General features: G+C 43.6%; 1 pseudogene; it reads right to left on the reverse strand.

Annotated features, from left to right (window-relative positions):
• The window catches only part of LOC110595368, a 14,936-nt pseudogene extending 2,393 nt beyond the window's left edge, over positions 1–12,543 (reverse strand).
• Positions 12,544–13,570: the final 1,027 nt, after the last annotated feature.

Consider the following 13,570-nt stretch of genomic DNA (forward strand, 5'->3'; position numbering starts at 1 on the left):
TGCTCCCGGCCACCGCAGCCTCGGCCTGCTGGGCTCCAGCGAACCTTCCGCCTCAGCCTTCCCAGTAGCCGGAACTACAGGCATGCGCTACCACGCCCGGCTGATTTTTTGATTTATTGTAGAGATGAGGTCTCGCTACCCAGGCGGGTCTTGAACCCGCGGGCTCAGGCAATCCACTCACCTCAGCCTCCCAAAGGCGCGGGATTACAGGCTGAGCCACTGAGCCCGGCTAGATCATCTTTTTATAAGGCAAATTGCATCTCCCACTCCTCCAGCAAAACTCGGGGAATTTCTTCCCCACACTCACCTCTAGCCACTCTCTTCCCGCCAGCTACTTCCAGTCTCCCGAGAGCTCTTTTCTCTCTCCCCCTTTCTCTCTGGCCTGTCGTCTGGAGTCTCCAGAATGTACCATGTCCTTCCTGATTCTCTGCCAGGAATGCTCTCCTGGCCCTTCATCTTCCTTCAGGTCTTAGCCTGGATGCTATTACCTCAGAGAAGTGTCCATGGACCACCCACTCCCATTCCTGCCCTTCCACAGATTAGGTGTGACTCCTCTGTTACCGACTCTAACAGGGTTGGTGCTTGTGTAGTCATTGTATTACAGAGCTAAAATTAAAAATATATTTGAGCCGGGCTCGGTGGCTCAGCCCGTAATCCCGCGCCTTTGGGAGGCTGAGGTGAGTGAATTGCCTGAGCCCACGGGTTCGAGACCTGCCTGGTCAGACAAGACCTCATCTCTACAATAAATTTTTTAAAAAATTAGCCGGGCATGGTAGCGCTCGCCTGTAATTCCGGCTACTCGGAAGCCTGAGGCGGAAGGATCGCCGGAGCCCAGCAGGTCGAGGCTGCGGAGGCCGGGAGCGGCCACTGCACTCCAGTCTGGGCGACCGAGTGAGACTCCAACTCAAAAAAATAAAAAATAAAAATGTATTTGTATAATTGTTTGTTTAATGTCTTTTGTCCCATAGGCAGTAAACCCTATAAAGTAGTCCCATTTTACCTGCAGCTCTATGGGTGGGAAAGCTGTCTCTCTGTTCCCAATATCTGTTTTCCACTTTTCTCTGTAACAGACTAAACTTTCCAGTCTCCCTGGGTTAAGTGGCTAAATGCTGGCTGATGAGGTGTGAGCAGAAGCACTTACCCACTTCTCCTTCCTGCTGGCTAGTAAACATCATAAACTCTACTGTGGTCAACACCTTAGGGATGGAAGCTCAACAAAACAAGAGGAAGTATCTCATGCCTGTCTTAGAGTGATATTCTTGGGGAGGGGGTGGCTCAAGCCTGTAATCCCAGCACTTTGGGAGGCTGAGGTGAGAAGACTGCCTGGCTAATTTTGTATTTATTGTAGAGGCGAGGTCTTGCCAAGTTCCCCGGGGGGTCTCAAACCTGCGGGCTCAGGCAATTCACTCACCTCAGCAACTTGGCCAAGACCAGCCTGGGCAACTTGGAGACCTCATCTCTACAATGAATCAAAAAATTAGCTGGGTGTGGCCGCGCCCGCCTGTAATTCCAACTACTTGGAAGGCTGAGGCAGAAGGATCATCGGAGCCCAGCAGGTTGACACTGGGGTGGCCGTGAGTGTACCACTGCCCTCTAGCCTGGGCTAAGGAGTGAGACTCCGACTCAAAAAAAAAAAAAAAAAAATGATATTCTTGGACTATTACATGAACTAGTAAAAGGAAAATACTCCAAATTAGATTCCCAGAGCCCAGCCTTCCTACCTTTCTCTCAAAGAAAGAGCTCTGGAATTGCCTCTCATTTCAATTATGGTTCCTTACATGCTCTTTCCTTTCACTCATGGGTACTATAAATATTTATTATAGTCAATGATCTATTTATATAACCTTTCAATTTTTTATCATCCAGTTATATGAATGCCCTCTATAAGACCTGCTGCGTCCATGGCATCAATCTTAAATTATAAAGGGGAAAGAAGATATCACTGCAAAATACCTTCTTACAAGTTCTATTTGGAGTCCTAAAGGCGTCCTCATCTCAAGGAGACATAGGCCGTCCATGTTGAAACAAGCAAAATTCAAGTCAGTATAGAAAGTTCTTATTGTAGAAGGACAAAATCATGAACTTCACAGCAACTTGAAAGGACTTAGAGTCTATAATACTGAGTGATCTCTCACAGAAACAAAGAAGTGAATAAACTGAGTATCACATGTTCTCACTCATAAGCAGACCTTGAACAATTATCGTAATACTCTAAGAGGATTGGCAGTAGCGGGAAACTGCCGGGGGAGGGGGTGGGTAGGCAGGACTGGCAGTACTGGGAATTAGCCGGGGGAGTGGGGACACACCTCATCAACAAGGGTCCCTGCATAATGAGCATCTGGATACCTAACCCTGAGTTGTACCCCACACCTTTAAAATAAAAAAATTAAAAGAGAAAAAAAAAAGAAAGTTCTTATTGTATCTTGAGTTCCAAGGGGGATTGGCAAGGACAGACTCACAGATGTGGCTGTCAGTTGTATAAATGTAAATATGTACGGATCGCTCCAGCTATCCTTCCGCCTCAGCCTTCCGAGTAGCTGGAACTACAGGCACGCGCTACCACGCCCGGCTAATTTTTTATTTATCGTAGAGACGAGGTCTCGCCAAGTTGTCCGGGGGGGGGGGTCTCAAACCCGAGGGCTCAGGCAATCCACTCACCTCGGCCTCCCAAAGTGCTGGGATTACAGGCTGAGCCATTGAGCCCCGCCAAACATATTTCTAAATTAAAAATGATTGTGTCACTTCCCCTGCTGGAAATCCTTCCCTGGCTTTCCGTTGCTCTTGGGATAAATCCTCACTGTGGCCTGGGAGCCCCCCTGGGAGCCTGCTTCTCCAAGTCCCTCATGCTTCTTCTTCCTTACTCACTGCTGAGTTCCAGCCATATTTGCCTTTCTTCAATTTCTTTCAAACTGCTATTTCCATCCTCCCCCCTCCAAGAGCCTTTACTAAGGTGTCTTTGGCTTGAAATAAACTTCCCTTCTCATGCCTGCCTCACCTTATTTACCTGCTCCTCAATTACCATGTTTTCAGGGAAGCAAGCTTCACCTGAATCTTCAGATTCATTCGCATCCCCATTATATACATTTATACTATTATACTTTTTCTTTCTTTTTTTTATACATTTTTTAAATTTTTATTATTTATTTATTTTTGAGTTGGAGTCTCACTCTGTCGCCCAGACTGGAGTGCAGTGGCCGCTCCCGGCCACCGCAGCCTCACCTGCTGGGCTCCGGCGATCCTTCCGCCTCAGCCTTCTGAGTAGCCAGAACTACAGGTGTGCGCTACCACGCCCGGCTGATTTTTTGATTTGTTGTAGAGATGAGGTCTCGCTGCCCAGGCGGGTCTCGAACCCGCGGGCTCAGGCAATCCACTCACCTCAGCCTCCCAAAGGCGCGGGATTACAGGCTGAGCCACCGAGCCCGGCTTATACTTTTTCATAGAACACATACGGTCGTAATTATCTGCGTATTTCATACAACATGGCCACAAGACTCAGGACAGGAAGGACCAATGCCTATTTTGCTCACGATTGTATCTCTTAGCTTATGGGAGAACTTAATATATACTGGCTGAATAAAGTGAATGAGTGGATGAGAAATAGTTTGTAAGGTAAGCATAGAGGCACCCTTGTCTATCTCTTGCATCAGACTGTTCTTAGGGTCTGGAATTCCAGTTCTTCGCTGTTTTAGTCTGATGAAGCAACATGGATTGGGAAATTTATGAAGGGTTTCTGGAATTTGATTGTTGAACCTGAAATAAATGTACATCCGGCTTGACTTCCGTCTGTAACCACCAACTAAAAAAAATGTGAAAGAGCAGTGCCCCTGTGGAAATTTTAGACAACCCTCTGAGCGTGTACATACCATTCTGGGGTGCAGACTCAGGTGTGGGGAAGGGAAGGAGAGGCCTGCGAGAGGAGGTCGTCTGCCGTGGTGGCTATGAGCTCAGCCTCCCCAGTACAAGGCTCTGGTTCTGATCGTGGCCCTCTCATGTGCGAGCCATACTCGTAGGCCAATCTGTTTGCTCTGTGCCTCTGTTTTCTCAACTGCAACATGGCGCCGAATAGTATGTGCCTCACGGGCTTACGTGAATTCAATCAGTTAGTAGTGTGTTAGAATCACACCTGCAAGAAGGCAAGGGCTGTATACATGTCTGTTACATAGATAACACGACTCATGGGGGGGATGCTGTTTCTGGGGAGGTGACAATATGTCATTAGTCACAAAAGTCAAGTACAACTTCAGAGTTGCCAATGCTGCTTCAGAGGACCTGGGCCAGGTCTGCCCCTTCTCACCACCCTCAATACATTGTTTCGGGTTCAGGAGTTGTGTCACCAGGAGTTTCTTGTTATACGCAGATATCTTCTAGGAACTATAAATAGGGACCTGTCTTGCCACAGCCTCAGCAAGTTCCAAGGTCAAGGCCTAGGATGATTCATTTGAAGAGAAGTCATTCATTTAATCTAGCACATGTTTACTGAGATTGGCAGAGGCTGGCTAACCTGCTCCCATTACCCATGTTCTCGCCTTCCTGGCACACCGCCAGTCTGCACTGCTTGGGCCCTTCGCCCTGGGAAGGGAATGTGAAGAACTCTCTCCAGGGCATTGTGGGCAGAGCGATACCAGGCACTTTCAGGCTGTGGCAGGTAATAGGTGTGCTTTCTACATGCTCACTCTCTTTTGTCCCTTATCTGAGGCTCTGCTAGAGGACGCTGATGTCATGGGTGTCGCAAAAGCTTCATAGAGAAGGTCTCTGCCCAGAGCAGAACTCCCATCTCCCCCAATTCCAATCTGAGGGCTCTTTTTGCTATGTGAGTTTAAATCGGGGCTCATGCCAGGCACAGTGGCTCACGTCTGTAATCCCAGCACTTTGGGGAGCCGAGGCAGGAAGATTGCTTGAGTCCAGGAGTTTGAGACCAGCCTGGGAAAGATAGAGAGATCTTATCTCTGCAAAAAATAAAAGTAACAATATATACATATTTTTCTACTTTTATATATGTACATACATACACATTAACTGAGTGTGGTGGCACACACCTATAGTCCCAGCTACTTGGGAGGCTGAGACAGGAGGATCACTTGAGTCCGGGGGATCAAGGTTGCTGTGAGCTATAATCATACCATGCACTCCAGCCTGGGCAACAGAGCAAGACCCTGTCTAAAAAAAAATTAAATAAAATAATAAATTAGAGCTCAGGAGTTACCTTAATGGGAGCTTCATGGCTAAGAAGTTTGATGATTGGTATTTTATTTAAATTTAGCTTTGCTATTAAAGCTATAGATTTGGCTGGGCTCAGTGGCTCAACCTATAATTCCAGTACTTTGGGAGGCCGAGGTGAATAGATTGCCTGAGCCCACAGGTTCGAGACCCCCCCGGACAACTTGGTGAGACCTTGTCTCTACAATAAATACAAAATTAGCCAAGTGTGGTAGCGCATGTCTGTAGTTCCTACAACTTGGAAGGCTGAGACGAAAGGATCGCAGGAGCCCAGCAGGTGGATACTGAGGTGGCCGTGAGTGTGCCACTGCACTCCAGCCTGGGCAACAGAGTGAGACTCCAATTCAAAAAAAAAAAAAAAAAAAGCTGTAGATTCATATGAGAATGTTGTGTAAGCAAAAAACAAAGTTTGGTTGTGTTGAAATCCTGAGATTTGGGATCCATTTGCTATAGCAGTTAGCCACTCCCAACCAACACACTAAGGACTCGGCTAGGTATTCTGAATAAAATATGTATCTCAATTTCAACTAGGATTCTCTAGTCTATTGTGATCCAGATACATTGTTCAAGTCTAAAATCCAAGGCCATTGCTTTCTTAAACTCTGGTGTGTCCACATGGCTCTTTGAGCTGTGGTCGCCATGATTCCTAGCTTTGGCCCCCTCTCCAAGCTTGGGGAGGTGAATCTTCTCTCTCTTTCTAATTTACTTTCTAAATAAACTATATTTTACAATCTAAATAAATAAATGAAATCCTCCCCCAAGATGACTGCAATGTCTGTGAAGTTAAATTATTACAATCACCTCTGTCACTGATCTCTTGGGTCTGCAGAATTAGAAGATCATATTAGGATTCATGTCATTTCTCAAGTACTCTCTTTCTAGTCCTAGAAGCATGAACCAAACATGAAGTGCAACCTTCCTCCTCCCACCCCCCACAAAATGTCACTCTCACAAGGCATTTGTTAAAGGTTTGATTTGACTGAATGCGGGCATGAAGGTGTTACCCTGTTACAGCCAAGGAACTTCCAAGATAACTTCTTATAAGTCTTTCAACTCTACCTCACCTGACGAAGCTATCAGAGATAATCCTCAGACTCAATGGGATCCTTTTTTCACCTGAACCCTCAGCTTCAGATGACCTATAATGTAAGAATGTTACATTTTTCTCCCGGTAGTCTGTAATTTAGCACTGCTAATTTCATCAAATTCGCTTCTAAGACCAAACTCACTTCCAGGCCTATCCTTGTAATGCCAAACCTGCTAAGGTCATCTTCAGTGCAAAAGTCTCTCCATATTTCAAGGTTCTTTTCACAAAGACTCAAAAAATAATAATAATACACACTGCTACCACAGCAGATTCACAGTTTAGTGGAAAATATATCACAAATGCACAGATAATTATAATCAGAGTAGGCTATTATAACTCTCCAACCAGGCCACTTCCTTCACACCCCTACAAGGTTCTGGGAGAAAGGTGCAAGCTGGTAGGGTTTCTCTCTGTTCCATTCAATTAAGATGATCTCTGCACTTTGGGGGAATTAAAAATCATTTCCCCTCACAAAGGGGAAGGACCTTTGGTTTACAGCTTCTTAAGTCTGTGACAATCTTCTCTCTCCCCGTGGAGAGAGAATTAAATCCTAACTCTCCACTCTAGTCCCTCAAATAGTAAATTGAGGCTATAAAGACAATTCCAATTCAAGGTTTCTTTGTGTCATGAGAGCTTAAATTGGAGCCTTTGAGGATACTGTGCTTGCTGAGCAGTCTTATGAATGTTTGTTTTGTTTTGTTTTTGCTTTTGTTTTTGAGTTGGAGTCTTACTCTGTTGCCCGGGTTGGAGTGCAGTGGCACGCTCATGGCCACCACAGCCTCGACCTGCTGGGCTCAGGCAATCCTTCCACCTCAGCCTTCCAAGTAGCCAGAAATACAGATGTACGCTACCATGCCTGGCTAATCTTTTTATTTATTGCTGCCCAGGCTGGTCTCGAACCCACAGGCTCAGGCAGTCCCCTCACCTTGGCCTCCTAAAGTGCCGGGATTACAAGCTTGAGCCACTGTGCCCAACTTTATGAATGTTTAGTATAAATACTGGCTTCATTACTAAAGTTATAGCCAAATGACTCTCAGCAATAGCAAACTCTGGCACTTCAGTTCCAGAACACCACATTTTAAGTGCAATGTAGAAATCAACTCAGCACCTTTAAAAATCTTCTAAAACACCTTGATTTTATTGTATTACTAATTCTGGACCAATTAGTTTATTGCATCAGATCATATAAATTAGAGTCAGGGTGCAGAAGAGAATATTGTGCAATTAAACTCATCCATTACAGAGTTGATATTTGATAGAAAATGTTCATTCATTTTCACTGTTAAGTGTCATTGAAAAATGCAGATACTGGCCAGGCACGGTGGCTCAGCCTGTCATCCCAAGAGTCTGGGAGGCCTAGGCGATAGGATTGTCTGAGCCCAGGGGTTCGAGATCAGCCTGGGCAACTTGGTGAGACCTCATCTCTACAATAAATCAAAAAATAAGCCAGGCATGGAGGCAGGTGCCTGTAGTTCCGGCTACCTGGAAGACTAAGGTAGAAGGATCGCCTAAGCCCAGCAGGTTGAGGCTGCAGTGACCGTGAGCGTGCCACTGCACTCCAGCCTGGGCAACAGAGTGAAACTCCAACTCAAAAAAAAAAAAAAAAAAATGCAGATACTATCACAGTAGAATAATCTCTGAATCAAAGACTGATTTTTCCTTTGGGAGGCTGAGGTGAGTGGATTGCCTGAGCCCACAGGTTCGAGACCTGCCTGGGCAACGAGACCTCATCTCTACAATAAATCAAAAATTAGCCGGGCGCAGTAGCATGCGCCTGTTGTTCCAGCTCCTTGGAAGGCTGAGGCAAAAGGATTGCTGGAGCCCAGCAGGTTGAGGCTGCGGTGGCTGGGAGTGGCCACTGCACTCCAGTCTGGGCGACAGAGTGAGACTCCAACACACACACACAAAAGACGATTTTTATTAGGCTCTCATGGTTAAACATGTCTTAATTGATAAATTGAAAAATAAAGCTTTTTTCACTTAAGATGCATGTTTTCAGGCTTCAAAATCCTTGTTTTCTCTTTTGTCCTTTTTAGTGTTAATAGGTATTGTCTTCATTTTACTAGTCATAAGAAAAGCTAAATTTCATTACTATATATTTAAAATTAAACATAAGTTTTGACTCTGAATCACTGACTTTATTCCTTTTAAGTGAAAAGTGTAAAGACGGATAAGAAAAGGTGCATTAGAAATATCTGCACTTATTTAAGAATAAAAATTGAAAATAGTACATATGCTTTCTAAGCCTAGCTCTCTTGAACTGATATTTGAAAGCAGAAGATCATAGATAAACCCTGTGTTCTAAATTATTATTTGTTGACAGACTATACCTTTGAGTCAGTATATTATATTTTACTCTCCCAGAAACAGCTGCATTTCAATAAACCTTTTATGTTAGCATTTTCCCCTAGAGATAGTGTTGGACCTGCCAACTGTGTGTGTATTTTTCTGGCATCCATAAGACTGTCTGAAATATAATCACAGATTTTAGGAACTTCAAGGGACTTTGGACTCTTTAGTTGCAGCCTATTTGCCATTAATCACATGGCATCTGCTTGAATATCAAGAACAATTTCAATCAGACTTTGAAAAAGAGTAGCGTAATTTTTAAACCTTTTCAAAACATGATATTTTGAACAATAGGTAAGCCAGTAAGTAGCAGAAGTGAGATTTATTTAATTATCTTGGTTTTAATCTGATTTTTACAAATGATTCAAGAGTTTTGTTTTTAATTAAAGAATTATTGCTTAACCTGCCTTTGTTTTTTCTGTACTGCTGCACACAAACTGGCTGGATTGCAGGGAAGACTGTATGGGCCTGGGGAGTGCGGAGGGGTGCGAAAAGAATGAATGAACTCTGACAAGAGAGAGGCTGGATCCCAACCTGCAATGCATTGGAAGTACTCAGGGAAGTTTGTTTGTTTTTTGGTCTTTGGTTTTTTGCAGAGATGTGATCTATGTTGTCCAGGCTGGACTTGAACTTCTGGCCTCAAGAGATCCTCTCACCTTGGCCTCCCAAAATGCTAGGATTCCAGGCATGAGTCACCACACCCAGCCTTAGGGAGTTTTTGAAAATGCAGATTCGCAAGTCCTACCTTAGAGACTTATATTCAGTAGATACAGGTCACGACCCAGGAACATATTAAGTTTCCTGCGTGAATTCTGATGATCATCTGACCAGTTACATATCAATTTTAGTCCAGTTCTTCCATTTTTCAGAATAACTGAAAATGGCTTTCACAAAATTAATTAGTAATCAGAATTAAGATTTAAACCTAAACATTCATAGCCCAGGGGCAGTTGGTAGTCTTCTAATTAGTCATCAGAATTGGAATTGGAATTCAACAATCCATATTCAATGGATTCCCCATCCATGTTCCTTCAACATCACTGCACATGAGGAAGAGATGACCGAGGGGCCCATGGCCAGACTCTGAGAAGCACAGAGGATCTAGCTACCTGCTTTCACCTTGAATAGCCCTGACATCTTTTCTCTGAAGAATTTGACTCAGCTATGGCTAGGGTATTTATGACAGTGGAAATTGAAAACAACTTAATTGAGTCATAAGAAAGTACTGGATATACAAATTATAGTACATCGTTATGGTACAAGGGAAAAAAAATGTGTGGCCTTTGGCAATGATGTTGCTGATGTATACTTTTGGCATGAAAATATAGTCACAGCTGGATGCGGTGGCTCAAGTCTGTCATCCCAGCACTTTGGGAGGCTGAGGTGAGGGGATTGCCTGAGCCTGTGGGTTCGAGAACAGCCTGGACAACTTGGAGAGACCTCGTCTCTACAACAAGTTAAAAAATTAGCCAGGCGCAGTGGCATGTGCCTGTAGTCCCAGCTACTTGGAAGGCTGAGGCAGAAGGATCGTCAGAGCCCTGCAGGTTGAAGCTGGGCCGTGAACATGCCACTGCTCTCCAGCCTGGGCGAGAGAGACTCCAACAAAAATAAATAAATAAATAAATAAAAATCAGCTGGGCCTAGTGGCTCACACCTGTAATCTCAGCACTTTGGGAGGCCGAGGCAGGAGGAGTACTTGAGCCCAAGAGTTTGAGACCAGCCTGGGAAACATAGTGAGATCCCATCTCTCTATTTTTTTTTTTTTTAAATTGACAGTGGGCTTCTCTGGGTAGTTGAGATTATGGAATTTTTTCAAAAGTTTGCTAATCACATTTCACACATCTTCACAACAATCACATAGTGACTGTAATCAACACAGGCACACAACACACATTTAAATCCAGAGGTTTTATGGCTTTGTCAATTTGTAACAGTCCACTATTCTCTGTTGAACCAAACTCCAATCCAAACAGGAGTCAGGATGACGAGAAGACTGCAGTTCTTTTTCTAGGTATACCTTTTCTTTGGGCTTGTGTGTGTGTTTTGTAAAACTGAAATAAAAATATGTATAGTGTGTATATTTGAGTTGATTGTACATTTGTTGAAGATCTGTGTTTCTATGAAGACTCTCCCTGGCATATAAATGTGAGGCTCACAATAAATGTTAGCCTTTCTCTCCTTTAGCGATTCAATTAGTGGTTTAGGGGGACATGGTGGGAAAGACTGCAATAATAAAAATGTGTAGCAATTTTTGATAGGAGGAAAGGAGTGAGATTCTGCAACTGGCCCAATATTAGAGCTACAGTTCTACCAAAGACGTTGCCTTCTACTGTGTTTATTAATAATTTAGCTGTCGTGGAACACAAAGGAAGTGGTTTGTATTTACTGAGAAAATATTGAAACCTCCATTGAAGATAAGGTTATACAGCCTAGAAATAAAAATATATGCGTGTGTAATATAGTACTCTCTTTTCCGGGTTGATTGCAGCCCTTGTAAGTCAAAGGTGGCTGTTTTTTCTCTGATACAGGGTTGTGATGGAAAGAACATTTGCTGATTTCCTGATTCTAATCTTGTCTCTGCCACTGAAGAGTTCTGTGGTCTTGAGTAACAGATACATGTAAAGTTCAGGGTTCAAAACAAATCTGACTCCCTCTTGAAAGTGTTTATTTAGATATGTGAGTATCTGTACAATTTTAAGTACATGTATATATATGTAGTATTTACCCACAACTCTGTTGCCCAAACTGGAGTGCAGTGGCCGCTCCCGGCTGCCACAGCCTCGACCTGCTGGGCTCCGGCGATCCTTCCGCCTCAGCCTTCTAAGTAGCTGGAACTACAGGCGCTCGCTACAACAAAGTTCTTATAATATATTCAAACTAAGAATTTCGGAGTCCGTGACCTAGACATCATTTTTTTACAGGCCATCTAAAAATAGATTATCTTTCATTAAGTCAGATGCCCTGGAACATTAAAAATTAAACATCAAAAATATAGGGAAGACAGCACAAGGTACTTTTGGTAATTCATGCTTCTTACTGCCTGAGAATTTTTGGTTAGTTTTCTAGCGATGAGTACACTCTGCTGAGGCATGAGGTAAATTGCTAGGTGAGGGGTGGCTTTATGTTTAGGGAGTATAGTTGTATTACCCCAACACATCTGGTTTTATCCCAGGCCCATAATCCCAATGGTGATAATAACTAAGATCTGTTGAGTGCCTATTGTTTGTCAAGCCTAAATATTTCACATGCATTAGCTCATGTACTCTTAATTGTACTGATGAGAAGATAAGGCACTGAGAGGTTAATTGACTTGCCTAAGGTCACTCAGCTAGTAAGAGGCAGAGACAGGATTCAAAAGCAGGGCCTCTGACCCCACAGCCACAGCCTCCACGATTCCACACAGCCTCCTCAGGGGATCACCACCAAGCTCCGCAAGGAGACAGGCCTGGCTCTTGTGCTCTCGTCTCCTTCACAGTTCCTGGCTCTGCGTCTGTGCTCAGTTAATACCCATAAATAATGAATAAATGATATTAGTATTTCTCAAATGAGTTGCAAGGTATTTTGCACATGATTTGTTTCAAATGACAAAATATCAAAGTTTGCAAACTGTCAGCTTTAAAAAAAATAGAATGCAGAATAGAGGTTGACTGGGAAATAGTGTCATACTTTGCTCATTCGCCTTCTGATGTGGAAATAAGTAAGCTGAGTATCTCCTGGCTTAGCACAAAAGAGTTTATTTCTCACACCAAGTCCTCTGCTGCCTGAGCATGGCGGTAGGTCCGCTGTCCTCCATACAGGGCCTCAGTGCAGGCACCGCCAGCCCAACGCGAATGCTCAGAAAACAAGGTGCAAGGCCATGTGGGGCTCTCCACCTCAGCTTGAAGTGACATGTAGATGACACATCACTCCCACTCAGAAGTTACTGGTCAGAATTGGTCAAATGGTCCCAACTAACCACGTGCGATCTGAGAAGGGCTGTCTTCCAAGTGACCAGGAAGAGAGGAGAACAGAGTATTTCGAGCCTTAGTATTGGCTTCCACAGAGAGAAAGCAGCAGCTGTTTTGTAGATGCTGGAATTGCTCATAACATCAGAAAGGGATACTGAAGAGTGTCACACACTGACCAGTGTTACCTGTGAGGCAGGAGAGAGGTAGAGTGGGAGGCATCATTGAAAATGTGTACGGTGAGATTGCTACCATATCCCTCTCTGCTCATGGGCTGGATAATTTGTAGTTGATCATACACACATACAAAATGAAGAAAATTACCTCACCACATACAAATAGAACATTCTAGATGGGGTAAGAGCCCAACTCAAAAAGAACTCTATAGAGGTGTTCCCAGACACATAGGAGAACGAGGTTTATTATCTTAGGCTAGGGAAGCCCATCTTAAGTCAGACACAGTGCAAAACCTAGAGAGGATAAAGACTGATTTTTAACTATGTGAAAATTAAAGTTTGTCTTTGACAGAAGACTCCCACAAAGTTGAAAGACAAGTGATATACTAGGAGGATATATGTGCAACTTGTTTAGCAGAAAAAAGAGTTCATGTTCAAAATACATAAGGGATCCTAAACATTAAGACCAAGAACATTCGATGCATTAAAGAGGAAATGCCAAGTGCCAATGCGCTTATGAAAAGATGATTTACTTCAGTAATACTCAAGAAAAAGCAAATTAAAATAGCAATGAGATAGATGGCAAAAGTCAAAATGATTAACGCAAATCTAAGGAATGCTGTACAGAATTACACCGTTCCAAACAGTGCTGGGGGCAGGGAAGATAGCAATGTACTTCTTAAGGCTATTTGGCAGTTGTTATCAAAATGCACATTCTCTTCAACCTGGCAATTCTACCTCTAGATTTCCATCTCACAGAAATTTTTGGGCAGGATGCTCACTGAAGCACTATTCAT

Source organism: Carlito syrichta, unplaced genomic scaffold, assembly GCF_000164805.1.
Source record: "Carlito syrichta isolate Samal-C Ts95f unplaced genomic scaffold, Tarsius_syrichta-2.0.1 Scaffold79992, whole genome shotgun sequence".
In the NCBI taxonomy this organism is placed as follows: domain Eukaryota; kingdom Metazoa; phylum Chordata; class Mammalia; order Primates; family Tarsiidae; genus Carlito; species Carlito syrichta.